Here is a 5330-nt window from a genome sequence, read left to right as displayed (position 1 = left end):
CTAGAAAGGGCAATCACAGAAATAGAAAGAAATACATAGGTACAAAGAAGGTAACTGAAGGAACCATACGTAACAGAAGAAATACAGTATTTTAGCCGATCGACGAAAGAAGGAAGTACAAAACTGCTAAGGGAAACTCAGGAATACAGAAATACAAATCGTCGAGGAATAAAATAAGTGCACAGAAGCTAAGACGAAATGTCTGCGCAAAAAAGTGAAGAAACCGAAAAAGAAATGATTGTCGGAAAGACTGATTCAGCATATACGAAAGCTGAAACAATCTTCAGTGAATATACTAAGTATATACTAAGATGGTATCTGTTCTTTCGGACAGATACCATCTTAGTATATATATATAGTTAGAGCTCACCGGCCACTTGACCATCTTCTTCTTCTGTGCGAATGCACAAACAGTGCCCGAACTCTTACGGGAATCGGCAACGCGCCGCGAGTAATGAGTACTACGAATGCAGTGCGGGACAATACGTTGAGAATGTGGGTTTCGCGGGAGGCGTGCCAGAGATAAATCCCTGCAGTCGCATTATCCTCTGTTCCTCTGTGGCTCAGATGGATAGAGCGTCTGCCATGTAAGCAGGAGATCCCGGGTTCGAGTCCCGGTTGGGGCACACATTTGCATCTGTCCCCGTTGACGTATGTCAACGCCTGTAAGCAGCTAAGAGTAATTTCAATCTTCGGTGAAATTAAAAGCAAGGGCGGTAACATTTAGAGTGCAACGGTAATTGCGCTGTTAAATGCAGAGGAGAGAGCGGATAGGTGGAAAGAGTACATTGAAGGAATCTATGAGGAGAAAGGTTTGTCTGATGTGATAGAAGAAGAAACAGGATTCGATTTAGAAGAAATAGGGCATCCAGTATTAGAACCAGAACTGAAGAGAGTTTTGGAAGACTTAAGATCAAATAAGACAGAAGGGATAGATAACATTCCATCAAAATTTCTAAAATCACTGGGGGAAGTGGCAAAAATACGACTATTCACGTTGGTGTGTCGAATGTATGATCTGGTGACATACCATCTGACTTTCAGAAAAAATATCATCCACACAATTCCAAATACTGCAAGAGCTGACAAGTGCGAGAATTATCACACAATCATATTAACAGATCATGTATCAAAGTTACTTACAAGAATAATATACAGAAGAATGGAAAAGAAAATTGGGGATGTGTTAGACGACGATCAGTTTGGCTTTAAGATGGAAGCAAGACTAAAGAAAAATCAAGACACGTTCATAGGACCTGTCGACCTGCAAAAAGCTTCGACAATGTCAAATGGTGCAAGATGTTCGAAATTCTGGGAAAAATAGGGGTAAACTATAGGGAGAGACGGGTAATATACAATATGTACAAGAGTCAAGAGGGAATAATAAGAGTGGATGACTAAGAACGAAAGTCTCGGATTAAAAACGTGTAAGGAAGGGACGTAATCTTTCGCCCCCTACTGTTCAGTCTCCACATCGAAGGAGCAAAGATGGAAAAGAAAGAAAGTTCAGGAATGAATTAAAATGGAAGGCGCAAGGATATCAATGATACGATTCACTGAAGACATTGCTATCCTGAGTAAAAGCGAATAAGTGTTACATGATCTGCTGAATGGAATGGATAGAAGAAAGACGGAAATAATGAGAAGTAGCAGAAATGAGAGCAGCGAGAAACTTAACATCAGAATTGATGGTCATGAAGTAGATAAAGTTAAGGAATTCTATTACCTAGACAGCAAAATAACCAATGACGGACGGAGGAAGGAGGACATCAGAAGTAGAATAGCACTGGCAAAAAGGACATTCCTTGTCATGAGGAATCTGCTAGTATCAAACATAGGCCCTAATTTAAGGTTAAAATTTCCGATAATGTACGTTTGGAGGACAGCATTGTATGTTAGTAATATATGGACTGTGGGAAAACCGAACGGAAGAGAATCGAACCATTTGAGATGTGGTACTACGGACGAATGTTGAAAATTAGGTGGACTGCTAAGGTAAGAAATGAGGAGGTTCTGCGCAGAATCGGAGAGGAACCGAATATCTGGAAAACGTTGAGAAGGAGAAGGCATAGGATAGGACATCGGTTAAGACATCGGGGATGAATTCCATGGTACTAGAGGGAGCTGTAGAGGACCGAATCTGTAGAAGAAGACAGAGATTGGAGTAAATCCAAGGAATAATTGAAGACGTAGGCTGGAAGTGCTACTCTGAGATGAAGAGATGAGATGGCACAGGAGAGGAATTCGTGGTGGGCCGCATCAAACCAGTCAAAAATAAAATAAAATAAATGAATAAAAGTGTCGTTTCAGTTCGACTCATTGCGTATTTCTTTCATTTAGCTTCTGTACTATACAGTAGCAGCTCTTCCTACTTGTTGTCCAAGTTTCATCAAGCTGTGTTAGTTGGCGGTGACACACCATGTGAAAGTTACTTTCGTTCTTAAGTTTTGCACTAGAGCGTATTTCCATGGCATTTTGAGTAACGCCCAGTCCTTACCAAGGGAAATCTCTACTGTTGAAGCATGGATGACCAATCTATAACAACGGAGAGACCAATGCGCATTGCAGTTCTAGGCAAAGCCTTGGTAGAGACATTTTATAACACACTCTAAGGAAAAAAAAAAAAACAGCACACCACGAAGGAATTATCCGAATGGGGCAGACATTGGTACATTGGTACATGCGAAGTACATGTACAGACAAACAAATATTACAATTTCAGAAAAATTGGATGATTTATTCAAGAGAACGAGCTTCACAAATTGAGCAAGTCTATAACGTGTTGGTTCTTCTCTGACCTTATGCGAGCGGTTATTCGGCTTGGCATTGACTGACAGAGTTCTTGGATGACCTCCTGAGAGACAGTGTGACAAATTTTGTCAATTTCGGCGGTTAGTTGTCAAAATCCCGAACTAGTCAGAGGACCCTACCCATAATGCTCCAAACGTTCTCAAATAGGGAGTGAACCAGTGTTCTACCTGACGAAGGTAGGGCGCGGCAAGCACAAAGACAACCAGTAGAAATTCTTGTCATGTGTGGGGCGAGAATTATCTTTCTGAAATGTAAGCCCAGGATGGCTTGGTGTGGAAGGCAATAAAACGGGACGTAGAATATTGTCGACGAACAACTGTACTGTAAGGCTGCGGAGGCTGACAGCCAAAGAGTCCTGCTATGAAATAAAATGGCACCCCAGACCATCAGGCCTGGTTGTTGGGCCGTGTGGCCGGCGGTATTCCACTGCTGTCTGGCGCACCTCACGAAACGCCTTCTCTGGTCATCGTGGCTTGGTTTGAAGCGGGACTTATCATTGAAGACAATTATACTCCAGTGAATGAGATTACAGGGCGCAGACGTTCTGGAGATGCCCCAGACAGTGGTGAGATACCAACCAGACTGCCGCCCGCCACGTAGCCTGAAAGCAGGAGTGACGGTCTGGGGTGACAACAACTCTATCAGTCAATGAGAAGCCAAATAACTGCTTGCATAAGGGCCAGAGGTGGACCAACACATTATCGACTTGCTCAATTTGTGGAGCTCTTTCCCATCAATAAATTATCCGATTTTTATGAAACTGTAATCATTTGTTTGTCTGTTACATGTATCTCGCATCTACCGATTTCCGCCCCATTCGGATAATTCCTTCGTGGTGTGTTGTTTAATTTGTCATAGAGTGTATAATAAATAACGCTGTGATCAGGCCTCATGGACAACGTGATAACAGCCACGCCCTGTGTCACCCTGTGCCAACCGTATCTTGTCATGTGGGAATGGGGAGCCATGTGAAAAGCACACTGCTACTTCTGCTGTTCGGCAAGTGACGTGGCGAAGTGGTTGTTGGAACAGTATATTCGCATCAAGGAGGACGCCTTTTCAAAAATCCGTACGTTTATCCAGATTTAGGTTGTCTGTGGTTTCCCTATTTCATCACTCACTTGTGCAGTATCAGCTGATTTTCGCGAGTGGGAAAGATCAAATGTCTGAAAAAACAGAGCTCCGTACATTTCACAACTATTGAAATAAAATGGAAATTTAAACCACACGGACTCTTTTATTTATTGTTATTTCATACTTTCGCCCTTCATGGGAGAAGGTCGGATTGACAGCTGTCAAACATGTCACTCTTCTCCCATATGTTTTACAAACTGATAAAACAGACTTTCGTTATTACCGTAGAAATAGGAATGATATATTTGATAAGCCGTTGATGATATGTGTTGTTTTATGACGAATGGAAAACTTGACGTGAGGGGTAATAGTAACTGTGGGTAGGGATTTTGACGGGGATAGCATTGAGGAAGACGCGGATGTGTATGGGGAAAAAATCGATTTTATATCATGTTGGTAACACACTGTGAGTGGGTCTGTGGATAAATGGAGGAAAGGGTCGGAACCTTCATTGGATGGGACGGATAAAGTGAAATATGAATTATAGAATGAGTGATTTCTAGGTATGTTTAAGACTGAGGATGGAGCAGTTCTGTTTCCGCGTTATTAAGGCAAGTTCTACCGAGGCAACACTGGGCGACACGTTTCCTCAAGCCCTATGCTACATGTTATCTGGTGTTAACAAGGTTTGGTTTTAGACGTGAAACCGTGATACAAAGTTATTGTTTCCGAGAAAAAAAATTGTCTGATGACGTATGCTACCAGCTGCTAGAGTTTGTACCATACGTCTCAGTCAGTTCCATTATGGTGATATCGGAATAGTGTATCGTGTCTTTGCAAAAGGTAGCAAAAGTTACGCTCTTGGTCGTAACCTTGAGTAACAGAAGGAAGAGGGAAAGAAGACAACCAAGATGTTTCAGAAGGCAATAATGTGTTGGAGGTCAAGAATAACGAAATGAATTTTGTAGGAAACTGACAGGTGACAATGATGTTTTGCTAAAGAAAATGTACGCAAATGAGTTTGGGTTTTAGGTAGTTGCTGCATACAGCCCTCCGTCTTCAGGCCACAAGTGGCCCATCGGGACCATCCGACCGCCGTGTCATCCTCAGTTGAGGTTGCGGATAGGAGGGGCGTGTGGTCACCACACCGCTCTCCTGGTCGTTATGATGGTTTTCTTTGACCGGAGCCGCTACTATTCGGTCGAGTAGCTCCTCAATTGGCATCACGAGGCTGAGTGCACCCCGAAAAATGGCAATAGCGCATGGCGGCTGGATGGTCACCCATCCAAGTGCCGGCCACGCCCGACAGCGCTTAACTTCGGTGATCTCACAGGAACCGGTGTATCCACTGCGGCAAGGCCGTTGCCCAGTTGCTGGATAAGACCCTGCCAATCATAATAAATACAGACGACAATATTAGTGAAGCAATATCAGGTGATGTGTGA

General features: G+C 43.0%; 1 non-coding gene across 1 annotated transcript; it reads left to right on the top strand.

The window, feature by feature from the left end:
- The first annotated feature begins 552 nt into the window (after nt 1-552).
- On the top strand, nt 553-626 carry Trnat-ugu (transfer RNA threonine (anticodon UGU)). The gene has a single exon. It is a non-coding gene; the product is annotated as a tRNA-Thr (tRNA).
- The last annotated feature ends 4704 nt before the right edge of the window (nt 627-5330 follow it).

The sequence above is a fragment of the Schistocerca cancellata genome, chromosome 7, assembly GCF_023864275.1.
Source record: "Schistocerca cancellata isolate TAMUIC-IGC-003103 chromosome 7, iqSchCanc2.1, whole genome shotgun sequence".
Lineage (NCBI taxonomy): Eukaryota > Metazoa > Arthropoda > Insecta > Orthoptera > Acrididae > Schistocerca > Schistocerca cancellata.
The sequence above is the reverse complement of the archived record's forward strand: the minus strand, read 5'-3'. Positions and strand labels throughout refer to the sequence as shown.